General features: G+C 53.4%; 1 long non-coding RNA gene across 3 annotated transcripts; it reads right to left on the reverse strand.

The window, feature by feature from the left end:
• Positions 1–17,106: 17,106 nt before the first annotated feature.
• Positions 17,107–17,658, reverse strand: LOC118472181 (uncharacterized). Of its 3 annotated transcripts, XR_004850147.1 has the most exons (3): positions 17,618–17,658; positions 17,502–17,514; positions 17,107–17,304 (listed from the first exon to the last, which is right to left on the reverse strand). It is a non-coding gene; the product is annotated as an uncharacterized lncRNA (long non-coding RNA). The 3 variants fall into 3 exon arrangements; XR_004850146.1 differs by lacking the exon at positions 17,618–17,658 and having other exon boundaries at positions 17,502–17,568; XR_004850145.1 differs by lacking the exons at positions 17,502–17,514; positions 17,618–17,658 and adding an exon at positions 17,421–17,479.
• Positions 17,659–18,282: the final 624 nt, after the last annotated feature.

The following is an 18,282-nucleotide window of genomic DNA, read 5'->3' on the forward strand; positions in this document are numbered from 1 at the left end:
CTAGCAAGGTAGAAAAACCTTAAGCAAAGGCATCATCCTCAGACTTGGTATGCATCCCTACCTCAATCTTTCTGAAGTTTCAGGACAGCTCGTAGCAGTGCATTGGTCTCTTCAAACTTGGTATGCATCCCCTTCACTTCCTCTTGGGCCTAGCGCAGCAAACTTTGGTTTTCTTCAAGTGCGGCCTGTTGAGCTTGTAGTTGTGCTTGCAACTCTTCTTGCTTCCTAGCAGCTTCCTCTCTTTCAGCTTGGAGTTTTTCCTCAAACTGATATAAGATTTCTTCAAGTGCGACCTGTTGAGCATATAAAAAACTTGGGATATAAGATTTGCCATGAAATATTGGTACATGCCAACAGCAATACAACATAGTCAAATAATGGGCATATTGGACTAGACATAATGTTAATCATTGTTCTATCTCATCAGTCATCACAGACAAATAGTGTGCCTGACTAAAACAATTCACCTTAGGATCTCGTAGGTAGTGAACAATTTCCTCAAGTTCAGCTTTAGCTTCATCAACTCCCTTGACATCACTGAACTTTATCTTCGAATCCATGTTGGGTTGAACCTCTTCATTCAATCCAACCCCTGTATATAACCCAAAAATGAACAATGCTGAACGGGTGAAAGAACTAATAATAAACCTAACATACTAACAAGCAGATTTGACTGCATAGTATGATGCCATTTCCTATAACACTAGTCCTTGAAAACTTGCTTGCCCATCCAGTGGATATTCACACCAGTTGATGAAACATAATCAAAGTCCCTACTGAAAATTTAACAAAAATAAGAGGCGTCTTAGAGAGTCAAAGCAAGAAGCATACGCCCAAACACCACGCTGACCACCAGTCTCCCCCATGACATGGTGTAGGAGAACATATCCAGAACCTGGAGTGTGCACACCAGCCTATAAAAGGGATATCCAGCAGTCAATGAGAGGCCATTTTGTTCACAGATTAAAGAAGATTAGGTGAAGGCTGCCAATTGAAATAAAGCAACCACAGAGATCAATGTGAACAGAAGCGTTTAAGATGGGACTAATGCTGACCTCAAACCAGGTGTTCAAGATTTTCGATGCCGGAGAAAGGAGTAGGTCAAAGAATTCCCTGCACAGCAATTTGATTTTTGGAAAGGGTTGCATAAACGGTGCCTATCAAAACATTAACAAGTGGCCAGTACTTGATACTCACACCATGTTCTTCTGCCCCTGCTGCATTCACATACAGATCCTACCAAGACCATTGACAATAGCAGCAATGTCATCAGCACCAGATACAAATCAAAATAATGGTATACAGTTCAGAGTTGTGTACAGAGGAGAATGACCGACATTGAGTTGTGAACATCTCATAATATACATACCATATAGGCCTACTACACTTACTTGCCAGTGATGTGGTCGTCGTCAAACCACCCGAGTCTGTTAATACTCAACTTGGGCAGGTCTCCGAGACCCAGCGGCTCCTCGAGGCTTGACATCCTTCCTGAGAAGAACAGGGAATCCATAAGCTGAATTTCGTTCCGTTTCGATGATGAAAATCAGTTGCGGTACGAAACAAAACCACAAACCCCAGCTAGGCCGTAAGAAGAGAGCAGCGAAGCTGCGACGGCGATGAGCTTGCGCAGTACCTGGACGACCGGCGGCCGATCGATCATCGACGACGAGCACGAAGGAAGGTCGCTCCTGGATCCGGTGGCAGACGGACGGTCGTCGGTCGGGGAGGGAAAAGGGGGGAAGACGTGCGGAGTCAGGCAGGCACCGAATTGGACCCGAGAGGAAGGTAATAGGGTGAGGGGGTGGGCGCTCGAGTTTGCTGGAGTCGGACGCGACCGGTGGCTGAACTGCGCTCGCTCTCTCGTCTGGTGGGTGAGGCGAGGGGCAGAGATGGGGGAGGGGAGGGCGCAGCAGCTTCGCTTTTCTTCCTCTTGCCCGCAGGCGGCCTTCCCTCAGCCCGTCCGTCCGTCAGCGTATCCCACGGTCCCACCGACGAGAGAGAGAGGGAGAGGAATGGAGGAGGAAGCGAGGAAGAGCCAACCGTGGTGCGGATGGATGGATCCGTTCACCAGCGGCGGTGCGGCGGCGTGGTGGGCGCGAGTGGCGACGCTAGGTTGAGGAAAGGGAGAGGACTGGACTTGTCTGCGGTGGTGAGCAGCCGAGAGGATAAGGTAGGAGGGGAATTTTGGTCATCTTGGGCGGGAGATGGGAAAGTGAATGCGGTCAACAGAAAGGGGTACGGTCCTTTTCTAGAAAAAACATAAAGTGACGCCGCCAAATCATCACATAAAGGCACATCTAAGCGTCATAAAAGTAAAACCGTCTACCGGCTTCTGGCGCCTGACAATATATGACGAATCTTCGTACCCTTATGTGACAACAAAAACACTATCGTCATAAAATCTTCATGGCCTCATGAAATTATGACGACTCAAAAAATTCCATCATATTATGTGACATTATATGACGATAACTGACCTTGTCATTAAGTATTTTGTCATAAAAGGACAAATTTCTTGTAGTGATCTCCACCAACTCAAGATGAGGATCAAGCTCAAGATGATGATGATGAAGATCAAGAGGAGCCACCTCAAGAGGAGGGCAATGATAAAGGGGGAGATGCTAATGAGCAAGACAAGGAAGATGATGAGGGTCCAAGATCGCCACACCCAAGAGTCCACCAAGCAATCCAACGAGATCACCCCGTGAACACCATCCTCGGCGACATTCATAAGGGGGTAACCACTCGATCTCGTGTTGCTCATTTTTGTGAACATTACTCTTTTGTTTCCTCTATTGAGCCACACAGGGTAGAGGAAGCACTTCAAGATTCGGATTGGGTGCTGGCGATGCAAGAGGAGCTCAACAACTTCACGAGGAATGAGGTATGGCATTTAGTTCCACGTCCTAACCAAAATGTTGTAGGAACCAAGTGGGTCTTCCGCAACAAACAAGATGAGCATGGTGTGGTGACAAGGAACAAAGCCCGACTTGTGGCCAAGGGATATTCACAAGTCGAAGGTTTGGATTTCGGTGAAACCTATGCACCCGTAGCTAGGCTTGAATCAATTCGCATTTTACTTGCATATGCTACTTACCATGGCTTTAAGCTCTATCAAATGGACGTGAAAAGTGCCTTCCTTAATGGACCAATCAAGGAGGAGGTCTATGTTGACGCCCGTGCCCCGTTCGATAAGGGTCGGCTAGTGGCCCAGAGGCGCGCTCCAAAAGTACCTGCAGGTGATTTGCCGGACCCGGACCCGTTCGATAGGGTCCGAGGGCTCGATGCCTCCCTCTGGTGGTATTCTGTTACAAAATCGCTCCTGCTGGTCTCGGAAATGTCCTAGGGTACCTCGGGAGCGTAGCCCGAGCCTCGGCCATGTAACGGACGTACCCAGAGTCATCCCTCGCTCTGCGTGCTCTAAGGCGGCTGTCGAACCCTTCCGAGGGGCCAGCCTTCGAACCCCTGATCAGTAGTGGGCGCAGAGCCCGAGTGCTCTGGGGCGGCTGTCGAACCCTTCCGAGGGGCCAGCCTTCGAACCCCTGATCAGTAATGAGCCTGAAGCCCGAGTGCTCTGGGGCGGCTGTCGAACCCTTCCGAGGGGCCAGCCTTCGAACCCCTGATCAGTAGGAGGGCTCGAGGCCCGCTTCTTTCACGGAGAAGGATCCCTTTCAAAATATCCCCTTTCCCGGTCCCTGTAGCAAGAGAGAGAAAGGGGAAGAGGAAAAGGATATGAATTTAAACGGCGTGGTGCACCTTTTTTGACGCGGTCATCGTGGCGGAGGTGAAACGACGCCTGCTTCGCCTGCCAAAGGTGTTGCTTGCCTTGCCACGGAGTTAATGCAACGGGATGGGTGGTTCGCGGGGCCACCGCGTGTGCGAGCCATTCGAGGAACGGAACACGGGCGCGTCGTCTTCACGCCGTGGGAGAGGGCTCCCATGCTGCTTCAGGAGGGGACGCGAACCTGCAATCGATTTGACCGCTGCTTCTACCCGTCTGCTACCGCCATTGCTGCCGGTCCACTTTTGGCCATATCAACCGTCGTGCCTCCTCCCACGGCTGACTGACCCATGATCGATGTGCTCGATTGGCACTGTTGGGTCACGCGTAGGGTTGCCTCGAGTCGCGGCACCGGTTCCGCAGTCGAGAAGGCATGGCATTGGCGCAAGTGGCGGTGCGGTTGCTTGCACGTAGTAACCGGCGCGCCGGTTACATGACGTGTGGACCTGGGCCTCCATGCTGGATGCGACAAAGCCGAAGGGGTGCGCTCCCGCGGTGCGGTTGTATGCCACCTGCATGGTGGTCCGCCCTTTCGATCGCTGGTTTCGGCGAGGATGGAGGAGTCCTTGTAACCGTGGGGCGGTTACACGCTCCGCGTGCGGCGGTTTGGCTTCTTCCGTTTCGGGTTAGCTTGCATGACGCGTGGGACCTAGCCCCCGTGTCGTAGGGGGAGGACCCTGGAGTACGTCGGTGAAGACTTTGCCCGCGACGCTGGAGGACGCAAGTGGGGAGAGCCGCCTTTAAAAAGGGATCGATCCCCCGGGCGGTAGCCATGCCTTCGCACTCCCCTCATGCATCGCGCCCTTCCGCCTTCCGAGCCCCCGGATGGGGAGCACCCGCGTTGCCTTCGTCTTGTTGTTGGAGGAGCGCAACCTCACGAGGGTTGGCACCCTTCAGCCATCGCTCGGCTTCAAGGATTTTCATCATGCAGCCCGGCTACATTTCCTCACCAATGGTCATCCAGGATGATGACCACCAGTTCGATGGTGGGGAGAAGCAAGCCGGGCTGTGGCCTCTGCCCCGCCCTAAGCTTCAAGGATCTTCATCATCCTTGCTGTGGCGAGGGGCGAGCTGAGCCGGAGTTCTACCTCCCGCATGGGCCAACGGGCCGCCTCTTCCTTCAGCATTCAGGGGAGAGGGCGCTCACCGGGCTTGCGGAGGGGGCAAACTTCGACAACGCGGGGCCGGTCGGCCGCAAGCGTCGTCAGCTCCAGCGTGCCTGGCTCGCTGGCTCAGCTGGCTCTGTCGCGGCCTCCGACGCTGCCTCCTGCCACTTGATCCGGGCGTGGCCGTCCGTCCACCGCACGGGCGGTCGTTGCGCCATGCACACCGGGGGATCGTCTAAGACGTCGCATGCCGCTAAGGCGGCGTTCGTGTTCTTGGATTGTCTTGCCCTCACTCTGGCACGACGCCTCCACGCAGAGGTTTGTGCCTGCCCGTCCGCGAGGACTTGAGTGGGGATCTGTCGGTGCAGGCTGGGGCGGCCGCCATTCGTTGGCGTAGCGCCGGCGCGCAGGTGGCCGCTGTCGTCGGTGCTGAGGTGGTGGTCGCCAGAGGAGGTTTCTCCGCCGACGAGACCGTCGGCGCCACCCGCAGACAGACCTTCGGCTCTTTAGCTTTGACGGCTTGTCCTCGCCCCTCGTGTGGGGACGTGGGCGAGGGCCTTCCTACAGCAGCATTTGCCCTGAGGTCATCGCTGCTGTTGTTTAGCCGCCCGAGGCGAAGGTCGTTGTAGCTGCCGCTGCAGTGGTCGCCGGCTAGCCACCTGGAGTTTGTTGTCCCGCATGCCCTCTGGTGTGGAGGTAGTTCATACCCGCGGGAGTGGAACCGGAGTTCCATTTGTAATGGCACCCTGAGTGTGGGTGTATGTTCATTGTGGCTGTCGGGGCCTGAACATCTGGGTATTTTGGCGTGAAGTCGTGTTTCTTCCTCATTTCGAGGACCAGGACTCGCCTGTCGGCTAGCTGAATCGCTTAACCAAGTGTGAGTTGCCCTGCGCGGAAGGTGATGAGTGAGGTATCTGTATCCCGTAGGCGTAGGAGTCCCTCGGCTCGGTCGGCCTTGCCGCTCAAGGCTTCCCTTGCTCAGTTTGAGAACCTTCGGCCGCTCTGCGATGAGCTGGAGCCGGAGGCTGCGGTGTCGACCTGGACAGAGGCGGAGTTGGCTCAAAAAGAGGCTTCGTCGGCCCAGGAGCGGGTGGCTTCCCAGGCCGAGGAGGTGCAGCGGCAGCGGCTGGAGCCTAGCCAGGTCATCCGTGAGCGGGACCAACCTCGGAGTCACATTGCCGAGGCCGTGAGCCGGGCTGATGTCCTCGAGGGACAACTGGCTGAGGCTACGGAGCGGCCAACCGAGGTGTCCTCTCGGGCCGGGACCCTGGAGGAGACCCTGGCTGCGATGGCCCAAGCGCGGTGCTGATGTCCTCCTTCGAGGTGGAGATCCTTCCGCCCGTGTCGCCGTCCGAGGCTGGGCCAGATCCCGCTGAAGGCGGAAATAACGCCGAGGGTGCTGCTGCTCCCTCTGTCGATGTCTGAACCTACAGGAACAGTTTGTCTGTAGTATGCGTATGTTTTTCGCGGCCGCCGAGGCCCAAACATCTTATTGTCGTATTATAAAGCTACGTTTTCTTTCCTCTTGTTTCGAGTATCAGGACTTGTTCGTCGGTAGCAGAATCACTTGTCCGAGCGAGAGTTACTTTTCGCGGAAGGTGATGAGTGAGGTATCCGTATCCCGAAGGCGTAGGAGTCCATCGGCTCGGTCGGCCTTGCCGCTTACGTGCACTCTTACTCGTTCGTAGGATTCTGTTACCGATATAGTCGAGAAGGCACGAAAGTCATTCTGGCAAAAAGGTTTTTGAGCGTTGGGACTTGTTCGGTAGCAGAATCGCTTATCCGAGCGTGAGTTACTTATCGCGGAAGGTGATGAGTGAGGTATCCGGATCCCGGAGGCATAGGAGTCCCTCGGCTCGGTCGGCCTTGCCGCTTACGTGTACTCTCGTCGTTTTCAGGACCCCGCTATCGAAGTAGTCGAAAAGTGCGAAAGACGATCTGGCAGAAAGACTTTTTCCGAGGAAAATTTTGACGCAGAGGGGGTTCCCCCCTTCTAGCCCTCGAGGGAGGGACGGGCTTCGCTGAGGCAAGGCTGACCCTTCCTTGACGGTTAGACTCTATTTGTGTATGTAAAGAGAACGAGGTATATGAACGACTTGAAACATCTTAAGGGTAAAAGCGACGTAGCTGTTGGATGTTCCAAGCGTTGTTGTAGACCTCGCCTTGATCGTTGGCCAGCTTGTATGTCCCGGGCTTCAAAATCTTGGCGATGATGAATGGCCCTTCCTAGGGAGGAGTAAGCTTGTGGCGCCCTCGGGCATCTTGCCGCAGCCGAAGTACCAAGTCTCTCACCTAGAAGCCTCGGGGCCGAACCCCTCGGGCGTGGTAGCGTCACAGAGACTGCTAATACCGCGTCGAGTGTAGCAAGGCCACGTCCCGAGCCTCTTCCAGCTGGTCCAGTGAGTCTTCTCGGCTGGTCTGGTTGCTTCGGTCGTCGTACACCTTTGTCCTTGGGGAACCGTATTCTAAGTCTATGGGCAAGATAGCCTCGGACCCATAGACTAGAAAGAACGGCGAGAAACCCGTGGCCCGGCTCGGCATCGTCCTCAGACTCCAGACTACCGAGGGTAGCTCCTTCATCCACCGCTTGCCGAACTTGTTGAGGTCGTTGTAGATCCTCGGTTTAAGTCCCTGCAGAAGCATACCGTTGGCACGCTCCACCTACCCATTCGTCATGGGGTGAGCTACGGCGGCCCAGGCCACACGGATGTGGTGGTCCTCGCAGAAGTCCAGGAACTTCTTCCCAGTGAACTGGGTTCCATTGTCGGTGATGATGGAGTTCGGGACCCCAAAGAGATGGATGATGTTGGTGAAGAACGCCACCGTCTGCTCGGACCTGATGCTTGTTAGGGGTCGTACCTCGATCCACTTGGAGAATTTGTCGATGGCGACCAGCAGGTGCGAGAAGCCCCCGGGTGCCTTCTGCAAGGGACCGACGAGGTCCAGACCCCACACAGCAAACGGCTAGGTGATGGGTATTGTCTGCAGGGCCTGAGCGGGCAGGTGTGTCTGTCTCGCGTAGAATTGACACCCTTGGCAGGAGCGTACAATCCTAGTGGCGTCGGCCACCGCGGTCGGCCAGTACAAGCCTTGTCGGAAGGCGTTCCCAACGAGGGCTCGAGGTGCTGCATGGTGACCGCAAGCCCCCGAGTGTATCTCTTGCAATAGCTCCTGTCCTTCGGCGATGGATATGCATCGTTGGAGAATGCTTGAGGGGCTGCGGTGGTAGAGCTCTCTTTCATCACCCAGCAAGACGAACGACTTGGCGCGCCGCGCCAGTCGCCGAGCTTCGGCTTTGTCGAGGGGTAGCTCTCCTCGGAGGAGATATTCCAGGTACGGGATCTGCCAGTTTCGATTAGGCGTGACCCCATTCCGCTCTCCCTCGACACGCAGTGCCTCACCCTCGGCGGCCGAGGATACCTCGGTGGCCAAGGATACCTCGGGCTGGGCCGAGCCCTCCTCGGGCTCGGGCGTGTCGTCGGTCTTCACGGAGGGTTGGTGTATGTCTTTGGAGAAGACGTCCGGGGGAACCGTTGTCCGCCCCGAGGCTATTTTAGCTAGCTCATCCGCAGTCTCGTTGTACTGTCGAGCGATGTGGTTGAGCTCGAGCCCGTAGAACTTGTCTTCCAGGCGCCGAACTTCGTCGCAGTAGGCCTCCATCTTCCGGTCGCGACAGTGGGAGTTCTTCATGACTTGGTCAATGACAAGCTACGAGTCGCCATGAGTGTCGAGGCGCCGAACCCCTAGCTCGATGGCGATGCGCAACCCATTAATCAGAGCCTCGTACTCGGCCACGTTGTTTGACGCCGGGAAATGGAGGCACAGCACGTAGCGGAGATGTTTCCTGAGAGGTGAGATGAAGAGCAGGCCCGCGCCGGCTCCTGTTTTCATCAGCGACCCATCGAAGTACATGGTCCAGAGTTCAGGTCGGATTGGAGCTGTTGGCAGTTGGGTGTCGACCCATTCAGCCACGAAGTCCGCCAAGACTTGGGACTTGATGGCCTTCCGAGGAGCGAACGAGATTGTCTCACCCATGATCTCCACTGCCCACTTTGCTATCCTACCCGAGGCCTCTCGGCACTGGATGATCTCCCCCAGTGGGAAGGATGACACCACAGTCACCGAATGAGACTCAAAGTAGTGTCGCAACTTTCGCCGCGTCAGAATTACTGCGTACAGTAGCTTCTGAATTTGTGGGTAGCAGATCTTGGTCTCGGATAGCACTTCACTGATGAAGTAGACCGGCCTCTGGATGAGCAGTGCATGCCCTTCTTCTCGTCTCTCGACTACGATCGCGGCGCTGACCACCTGAGTGGTTGCGGCTACGTAGATCAAGAGGGCTTTTCCCGCAGCGGAGGGCACCAAGATAGGCGCGTTTGTAAGGAGCGCCTTTAAGTTTCCGAGGGCTTCCTCAGCCTCGGGGGTCCAAGTGAAGCGCTCGGTCTTCCTTAAGAGGCGGTATAGGGGTAGGCCTTTTTTGCCGAGGCGCGAGATGAAGCGGCTCAGAGCCGCAAGGCATCCCATGACCCTTTGTACTCCTTTCAAATCTTTGATAGGCCCATGTTGGTGACGGCCGTGATTTTCTCCGAGTTGGCCTAGATGCCCTGCTCGGAGACGATGAACCCCAGGAACATGCCTCGGGGGACTCCGAAGACACACTTCTCGGGATTGAGTTTCATGCCCTTCGCTCTTAGACACTTGAATGTCGTTTCAAGGTCAGAGAGGAGGTCGGAGGCTTTCCTCGTCTTGACTACGATGTCATCGACGTAAGCCTCGACCGTTCGGCCGATGTGCTCTCTGAACACGTGGTTCATGCACCTTTGGTATGTTGCACCTGCATTCCTCAAGCCAAATGGCATAGTAGTATAGCAGTACATGCCAAAAGGTGTGATGAAAGAAGTCGTGAGCTGGTCGGACTCTTTCATCTTGATTTGGTGATACCCTGAGTAGGCGTCGAGGAATGATAGAGTTTCGCACCCAGCAGTGGAGTCCACAATTTGATCGATGCGAGGCAAAGGGTAGGGAACCTTCGGACATGCTTTGTTTAGACCAGTGTAGTCTACACACATCCTCCATTTCCCACCTTTCTTTTTCACAAGCACAAGGTTGGCTAACCATTTAGGATGGAATACCTCTTTGATGAACCCTGCAGCCATCAGCTTGTGGATCTCCTCGCCTATGGCTCTGCGCTTTTCTTTGTCGAAACGGCACAGAGGCTGCTTCACGGGTCGGACACCGGCTCGGATATCCAGTGAGTGCTCGGCGACATCCCTCGGTATGCCGGGCATGTCCAAGGAACTCCACACAAACACTTCAGCGTTTGCGCGGAGAAAGTCGACGAGCACTGCTTCCTATTTGGGGTCGAGCTCGGAGCCGGTCCGGACTTGCTTGCAGGCGTCATTGTTGGGGTCGAGAGGGACGGACTTAACCGCCTCAGCTGGTTCGAAGTTGCCGGCATGGCGCTTTGCATCTCGCACCTCCTTGGAGAGGCACTCCAGGTCGGCAATGAGGGCCTCGGACTCGGCGAGGGCCTCAGCGTACTCCACGCACTCCACGTCACATTCGTACATGTGTCGGTACATGGATCCGACGGTGATGACCCCATTGAGGCCCAGCATCTTGAGCTTGAGGTAGGTGTAGTTGGGGACGGCCATGAACTTGGCGTAGCACAGTCTCCCCACCACCGCGTGGTAGGTTCCTCGGAACCCGACCACCTTGAACGTGAGGGTTTCCTTTCGGAAGTTGGAGGGTGTTCCGAAGCAGACAGGCAGATCGAGTTGTCCAAGGGGTTGGACGCGCTTCCCGGGGATGATCCCGTGAAAGGGCGCCGCACCGGCCTGGATCATGGACAGATCGATTTCCAAGAGCCCGAGGGTCTCAGCATAGATGATGTTGAGACTGCTGCCTCCGTCCATGAGGACCTTGGTGAGCCTGGTGTTGCCGATGACGGGGTCGACAACGAGCGGGTACTTTCCTGGGCTCGACACGTAGTCGGGGAAGTTGCCTTGGTCGAAGGTGATGGGCTTGTCGAACCAGTCTAGGTAGACCGGCGCCGCCACCTTTACCGAGCAGACCTCTCGGCGCTCCTGCTTGCAGTGCCGAGCCGAGGCGTTCGCCACTTGCCCACCGTAGATCATGAAACAATCGTGGACCTCGGGGAACTCCTCTGCCTTGTCGCCTCCCTTCTTGTCGTTGTCTTGGCCTTTGCCACCTTCCGCCGGGGGCCCGGTCTTATGGAAGTAGCACCGAAGCATGACGCATTCCTCAAGGGTGTGCTTGACGGGACCCTGGTGATAGTGGCACGACTCCTTGAGCATCTTGTCGAACAGGTTGACCCCTCCAAGAGGCCTCCGAGGGTTCCTGCGCTCGATGGCAGCGACAAGATCCGCGTCGGCGGCGTCACATTTCGCTTGCGACTTCTTCTTGGCCTTCTTCTTCGTGCCACACTAGGCAGACGCCTCGGGGATGTCTTCCTGCTGGCGTCCCTGAGGTTGCTTGTCCTTTCGGAAGATGGCTTCGACCGCCTCCTGACCAGAGGCGAACTTGGTGGCGATGTCCATCAACTCGCTCGCCTTGGTGGGAGTCTTGTGGCCCAGTTTGCTCACCAGGTCGCGGCAAGTGGTGCCGGCGAGGAACGCCCCGATGACATTCGAGTCGGTGATGTTGGGCAGCTGGGTGCGCTGCTTCGAAAACCGCCGGATGTAATCTTGCAGGGATTCCCCTGGCTGCTGGCGGCAGCTTCGGAGATCCCAGGAGTTACCAGGGCGCACGTACGTGCCTTGGAAGTTTCCAGCGAAGGCTTTGACCAGATCGTCCCAGTTGGAGATCTGCGCAGGAGGCAGATGCTCCAGCCAGGCTCGGGCGGCATCGGAGAGGAACAGGGGGAGGTTGCGGATGATGAGGTTGTCATCGTTCGTTCCACCCAGCTGGCAGGCCAGCCGGTAGTCCGCAAGCCACAGTTCCGGCCTCGTTTCCCCTGAGTACTTGGTGATGGTAGTCGGGGCTCGGAACCGGGTCGGAAACGGCGCCCGTCGTATGGCCCGGCTGAAGGCTCGTGGACCTGGTGGTTCGGGCGAGGGGCTCCAATCCTCCTCGTTGTCGTAGCGTCCCCCACGCCTAGGGTGGTAGCCTCGGCGCACCTTCTCGTCGAGGCGGGCTCGACGGTTGCGGCGGTGGTGCTCGTTGCTGAGGCGACCCGGGACTGCAGGCGTCGCGTCCCGCGTGCGCCTGGTGTGGACCGAGGCTTCCCGCATGAATCGGGAAGTCGCTGCACGATGCTCCGGGGGCACCCTTGCCTTCGGGAGGCAGAGCTCTCGGCCCGTCGGACCGCGGCATCCTCTAGGAGATTCTTGAGTTCTCCCTGGATTCGCCGCCCCTCGGTGGTGGATGGCCCCGGCAATGCTTGGAGCAGTATTGCCGCTGCAGCCAGATTCTGGCTGACCCCGCTGGAAGACGGGGGCAGTCTTGCCCTCTCGATCGATGGACGGTGACGAGGTCGCGTCGGGGACAGACTGCATCGTTATCTCAGGTACGAGGCTAACGCCCAACAAGTCCTTCGCGAGTGTGCTGGTGTCATCTGTCCGCTTGGGGTTGGCACGTTGCGGGGAAACGACATCCGTCGTTGTCTCAGGCGCGAGGACAACGCTCCACAAGTCCCCCGCTGGGGTGTCGGTGTCGTCGACTCGCTCGACAGCCGACGAGGCGCCGCGTCCTGCATGGCCACGGTTGCCCCGTCTCCTCCTCCCGCGGTGAGGAGGACGGCGGGACAAACCCGGATGCTGCTCTTCCGCCACGGGGGGAAGACGTCATCGAGTTCGCCGCTGCCGGGCGAGCTGACGGTCGTCGTGGTTGCTGTCGCACTACGGGGGAAGGAGTACCATGTCGTAGCTGCCGTCGAGGGACATGAGCTCGAGGCTCCCAAAGCGGAGCAGCGTCCCGGGCTGAAGAGGTTGCTGGAGGCTACACATCTAGAACTCAATGGGAAGTTGTTCATCAACACGCAGCAGGCCCCTACCTGGTGCGCCAACTGTCGATGTTTCGACCCCGGGGGGTCCCTGGACCGACGAGTAAAATTGTCGCTGCGTGTCCCAGCCCAGATGGGTTGGCACGAGATGGAACACAAGGGGGGGGGGGAAACGCGGCTTGTGTTATCCTGCGCCAGGGGGATGCGCTCGTAGTAGGGGTTACAAGCGTTCGCGAGGGAGAGAGAGTGATCCTGTTCGTCAGCCCGTCCTCCCGCGCGACCCTCTCGCATGAGGGCCCTGGACCTTCCTTTTATAGATGCAAGGAGAGGGTCCAGGTGTACAATGGGGGTGTAGCTATGCGCTAACGTGTCCGGCAGAGAGGTGCCTGAGCCCTGTGTACATGCCAACGTGGCTGTCAGAGAGGTGCTAGAGCCCTATGTACGCGGTATCGTGGCTGACAGAGGAGCGCTTGAGCCCTGTAGAAGCACAGCTGTCGAGGCTGCTGGGATCTTGCTGACGTCTCCTTGCTTCCGTAGGGGGCTGAGAACCACCGTCGTCATGGACGCACGTGGGGAGCCATCATTACTTGTTACCGGGGCGAGCCTGGATGGGACGCCGGTCTTGTTCCCCCGTAGCCTGAGCTAGCTAGGGGTAGGGTAATGATGTATCCCCCATGGCGTGGTCGGTCCGAGCCCAAGGTTGGGCGAGGTGGAGACTCTTCCTGAGGCCGAGGCCGGGGTCGGGCGAGGACGCGATTCCTCCCGAGGTCGAGGTTGAGGCCGAGCCCTGGGGTCGGGCGAGGCGGAGACCACCCTCCGAGGCCGAGGCTGAGGCTGAGCCTTAGGGTCGGGCGAGGTGGAGTCCTCCTTCCGAGGCCGAGGTTGAGGCTGAGCCCTGGGGTCGGGCGAGGCGGAGCTTCCTGTTGTGCCGGAGGCTGAACTTGGCTGTTGCCAGCCTCACTCTGGCGGGTGGCACAGCAGTCGGAGCGGAGCGAGCGGCGCTATTTTCCTGTCAGGTCGGTCAGTGGAAGGGCGAAGTGACCGCGGTCACTTCGACCTTGCCGACTGAGGCACGCGTGTCAGGATAAGGCGTCAGGCGATCCTCGCATTGAATGCGCCTGCGATACGGTCGGTTGGTGAGGCGATTTGGCCAAGGTTGCTTCACAACGAAGCCTGCCCGAGCTGGGGTTCGGGCGAGACGAGGGTGCGTCCGTTGCTTGAAGAGGCCCTCGGGCGAGGCGAGACTTCGTCTGGGACTACTGTTCCTGCCCGAGGCCAGGCTCGGGCGGGGCGAGATCACATCCCTTGAGCAGACGAAGCCTTGACCTGAATCGTGCCCATCAGTCTCTGCAGCTTGTGCTGATGGTGGTTACCGACTGTGTTTAGGAGTGTTTGGGGTACCCCTAATTATGGTACCCGACAACAGTCATGCAGCTAAACACATTAGAACTAGTTTATGATATATACTTATACTAATTATACTACATGATGTAGTTATTTATGCAATTCGGTACACTACGTAAAAAATCTGGCATGTTGTTCACTGGTGGACGCATCTCCAGGTTGGAGCGTAAAAACCATAAGTTTTGATCATAAAATCCCTCAATTGTAAGCATAAATACTGAGCCAATGTGAGAGGTTGATAGCTCTAGTAGGTTGTTATTACGATCATATTTTTATGGCAGATCCGAAAAACATGGTGGCCGCATGCATACGGTTTCTATAAATATACAGGTCCAAAAATTATGGCAAAATGCATGCATGAGTCAAACACGTTCCCTTGCATGCGCGTAAATTTAGGAAAGATATGTGTGGCGGTTTCTATTTTTAAATGTTTTATTTCCTTCATAAATTTAGGATCGCTGTAACAGCCATGCAGCTAGACTCATCAGGACCATTTTATAAAATATATTGATACTAAATATGCTACACTATGTAGATAATTATGCAATTCCGTATACTGCGTAAAAATCTGTTACCAGCTGCATGCACACGAATTTATGATGGAAAAATGTGCAATGAAAGGAAATAAATTGCATGCATAGAAACAAAAAAATTGTATTTAATATTTTATTTGCTTCATAAATATATGATCCCTCCAACAGCCATGCAGCTAAACACATTAGAACTAGTTTATGATATATATTGATAATAATTATACTACATAGTGTAGGTATTTATGTAATTTGGTACACTACGTAAAAAATCTGGCATGTTGTTCACTGGTGGACGCATCTCCAGGTTGGAGCGTAAAAACCTTAAGTTTTGAGCATAAAATCCCTCAATTATAATCATAAATATCAAGCCAATGTGAGAGGTTCATAGCTATAGTAGGTTGTTATTACGATCCTATTTTTATGGCAGATTCGAAAAACATGGCAGCCACATGCATGCGATTTCTATTTTTATACAGATCCAAAAATTATGGCAAATCGTGGTAGTTTCTATTGCATGCGCGCAAATTTTGGATTATATTTTCCTTTCCAGTTCATGCGCGCAAAAAATGGATGACATGAGTCACATAGAGCATAAATTCTTATACAACGTCACATAAATACTTACAAATCTGGCATTTACGAAAATAAATGATTTGATTTTTTATGGTAATTACGAGCAGCATAAATCAAGGAATTGTCTTTTCAATGTGCATGCAACAAACTGATATACGAACTTCGTGTTCAAGCATAAAATCATATAGTTTTTAGCGTAAATAATACATGTGGTAGGCATAAAACACAATAATCGAAAAGAAAACACAAGTCGGAGGAGGTAGTCGGAGGAGGACGTAGTCGACGACATAAGCACAGATGTATGTCGTCATTCGGGCCGCCCGAACTGCGCCGGATCGGAGGATATCATGCGCGGTCGTCGCTGCGCGCACCTCGCACCTTCTGTGACGCCGCTCAAACCTCGTGCCTCGTGTGTCGCCGTCGCTACTCTCACATCGAGGGGCGCCGCATGGTCGCCGGCCTTGGAAGTGCCGCCGCCTCGGGGCCCCGAGGACACCGCCGCTTGCCCGCACAAGGGCACTACCGTCACTCGCCCTCTGGATCGAGGAGAAGCCACTGCCGACCTAGGAACCGCCGCCTCTACTCCGGATCGAGGAATCACCGCCACTGCACGTCGAGGTCGGGGAGCTGCGGCCACCGCAGTCACTGGCCGAGGGTCCACCACCGCGCGCGCTATCGGGCAACCGTCGTCGCTAATGAATCGGGTTGGGGCGTGAAAAACTGAACCCTACCACTCCGGATTTTCTTTTATAGACGTCTGGATCTGGTCCGGCTCGACTGGATTGCACTGTCTGGCCTGGGCTTCCTCTAGTTATTGGAAGCCCAGGACTCCTAATATATATATATATATATATATATATATATATATATATATATATATATATATATATATATATATATATATATATATATATATATATATATATATGTATATATATATATAGGGACGAGGTAATGGAAGCCCTGGGCTTCCATTAGTACCAGGAAGCCCCAGCCAGGTATAGCCACGTCCCGAACCAGCGTGCGTCCCATCGAGCACGGGTTCTTACTCGGACATATTTTAGCGTAAAACATGAACAAAAATAACGTAAATGATTACGAATTTTAGCGTAAATCGTAGATCTATTTTGAAACGGTGAATGCGTACCGAAAATTACGGCGTAAAAATCTCGCGCGTCCCATCGTGATCGGGTTCTGACTCGGATAGATTTTAGCGTAAAACATGAACCAAAACAGCGTAAATGAGTACGAAATTTAGCATAAATCGTATATCTGTTTCGTAACCGCAAATGGGTCCCAAAATTATGTCGTAATAATCGTGTGCGTCTGATCGTGCGCGGGATTTGGCTCGAATAGATTTTAGCGTAATACATGAGCTAAAACAACGTAAATGAGTACACAATTTAGCGTAAATCGTATATCTGTTTCGTAACAGAAAATGAGGCCCGAATTACGTCGTGAAAATCGTGTGCGGCCGATTGAGCGCGGGTTCTGGCTCGGACAGATTTAAGCGTAAATCGTGAATCAAAACAGCGTAAATGAGTACGAATTTTAGCGTAAATCATCCATCTGTTTCATAATAACGAATTTAGACCGAATGTATCTCTCAGCGCACGAGGTTGTCATAAAACGCATCAAGGAATTTCGTAAATTGGTGTAAGATACAATAAGAAGTGATCTGAGCTAATTGTAGCATAAAATGCAAGCTAACCATCTACAGAAGAACTATTTCAGATTTTACAATAAGATATAATAGATAATTATTCATGTACTCAACTATGATAATGTCGTGTTTACATTTTAGCTGTTGGTACATACACACAACATGGACATCCTAGGCCTGGGATCTGACCAAAGGTGCAGAGGTCTCACTAGGATTTTGGAGCATGCCGCCACTTCATTGAGCAATAGCAAATTCTCCATTTGCAGACCATATGCATTCTGTCAGTAAGCATAAAAAACGATATCAATGTTCATAAATACATCTCATGCCATATTATCCCATGTTAACCAAACATACAAAATAATATAAGGTCAAGTTCTATGCTAAGATTCACCAAAATAATTGGAGCGCAGAAAGGATGAATTAAAACAAGATAGCCAGGGTGTAAAAAAATCCTATTGTCGTGGTGGTGTACCTTGTCCATCATTCTGAAAAACATAGAAAATTGATTCAATGCATATCCTTCACACTGGAAACTCTAGGACAACTCATGGATGATTTATTTGATATCGGCAATTTTAATATGCATACATCAGAATCTAGTTTGCCTTCTTGATACATGGGCAGTGGATCACAAAAACAAAAGAGCATATACTTACTGGGGTACTGGGCGTATATGTTGTGTACTGCTCTAGAGTGTACTAGGTACTGGGGTGCATTGTTCTGAAAAGGACCAATTCAAATCATCGTAAAGCATAAAAGGAAGAACAAAAATAATGTAGAATTGGTGGTCTATGTGTTTACAAGGCGGAGCGTACATAAGATCTGATAATTGAGCATAATAACACCAAAACAAGTAAAAACAGCTACTGCACACCAAAACAAAAAATATAGTAAAGATAATTCAGCTATCAGATTGCAAAGATATAGTGACCAAACAAAAAACATAAGATCGTGTAAATAACTAGGTACATATCAGCAAGATTGAGTAAAAACAGCTATTGCACCACCAAAACAAGTAATCGTGTAAATAACATGTATAGGATAACAAGATCGAATAAAAAAGTTCTTTTGAAAGCATGCAAGCAAACCAAACAATCGATCCATCGGGCCGCCGATCGGGTATGCGTGCTTCCTGCCCCTTTCCTCACCTCCTACTAAGAGGAAAAAAGGACCGGCAGTAAGGGAGTGGAAGCAGGGGCAGAAATTACGGGTGATTAGCATGGACGAGAGGCTGGGTTACTGAAAGGGAAATG

The sequence above is a fragment of the Zea mays genome, chromosome 6, assembly GCF_902167145.1.
Source record: "Zea mays cultivar B73 chromosome 6, Zm-B73-REFERENCE-NAM-5.0, whole genome shotgun sequence".
Lineage (NCBI taxonomy): Eukaryota > Viridiplantae > Streptophyta > Magnoliopsida > Poales > Poaceae > Zea > Zea mays.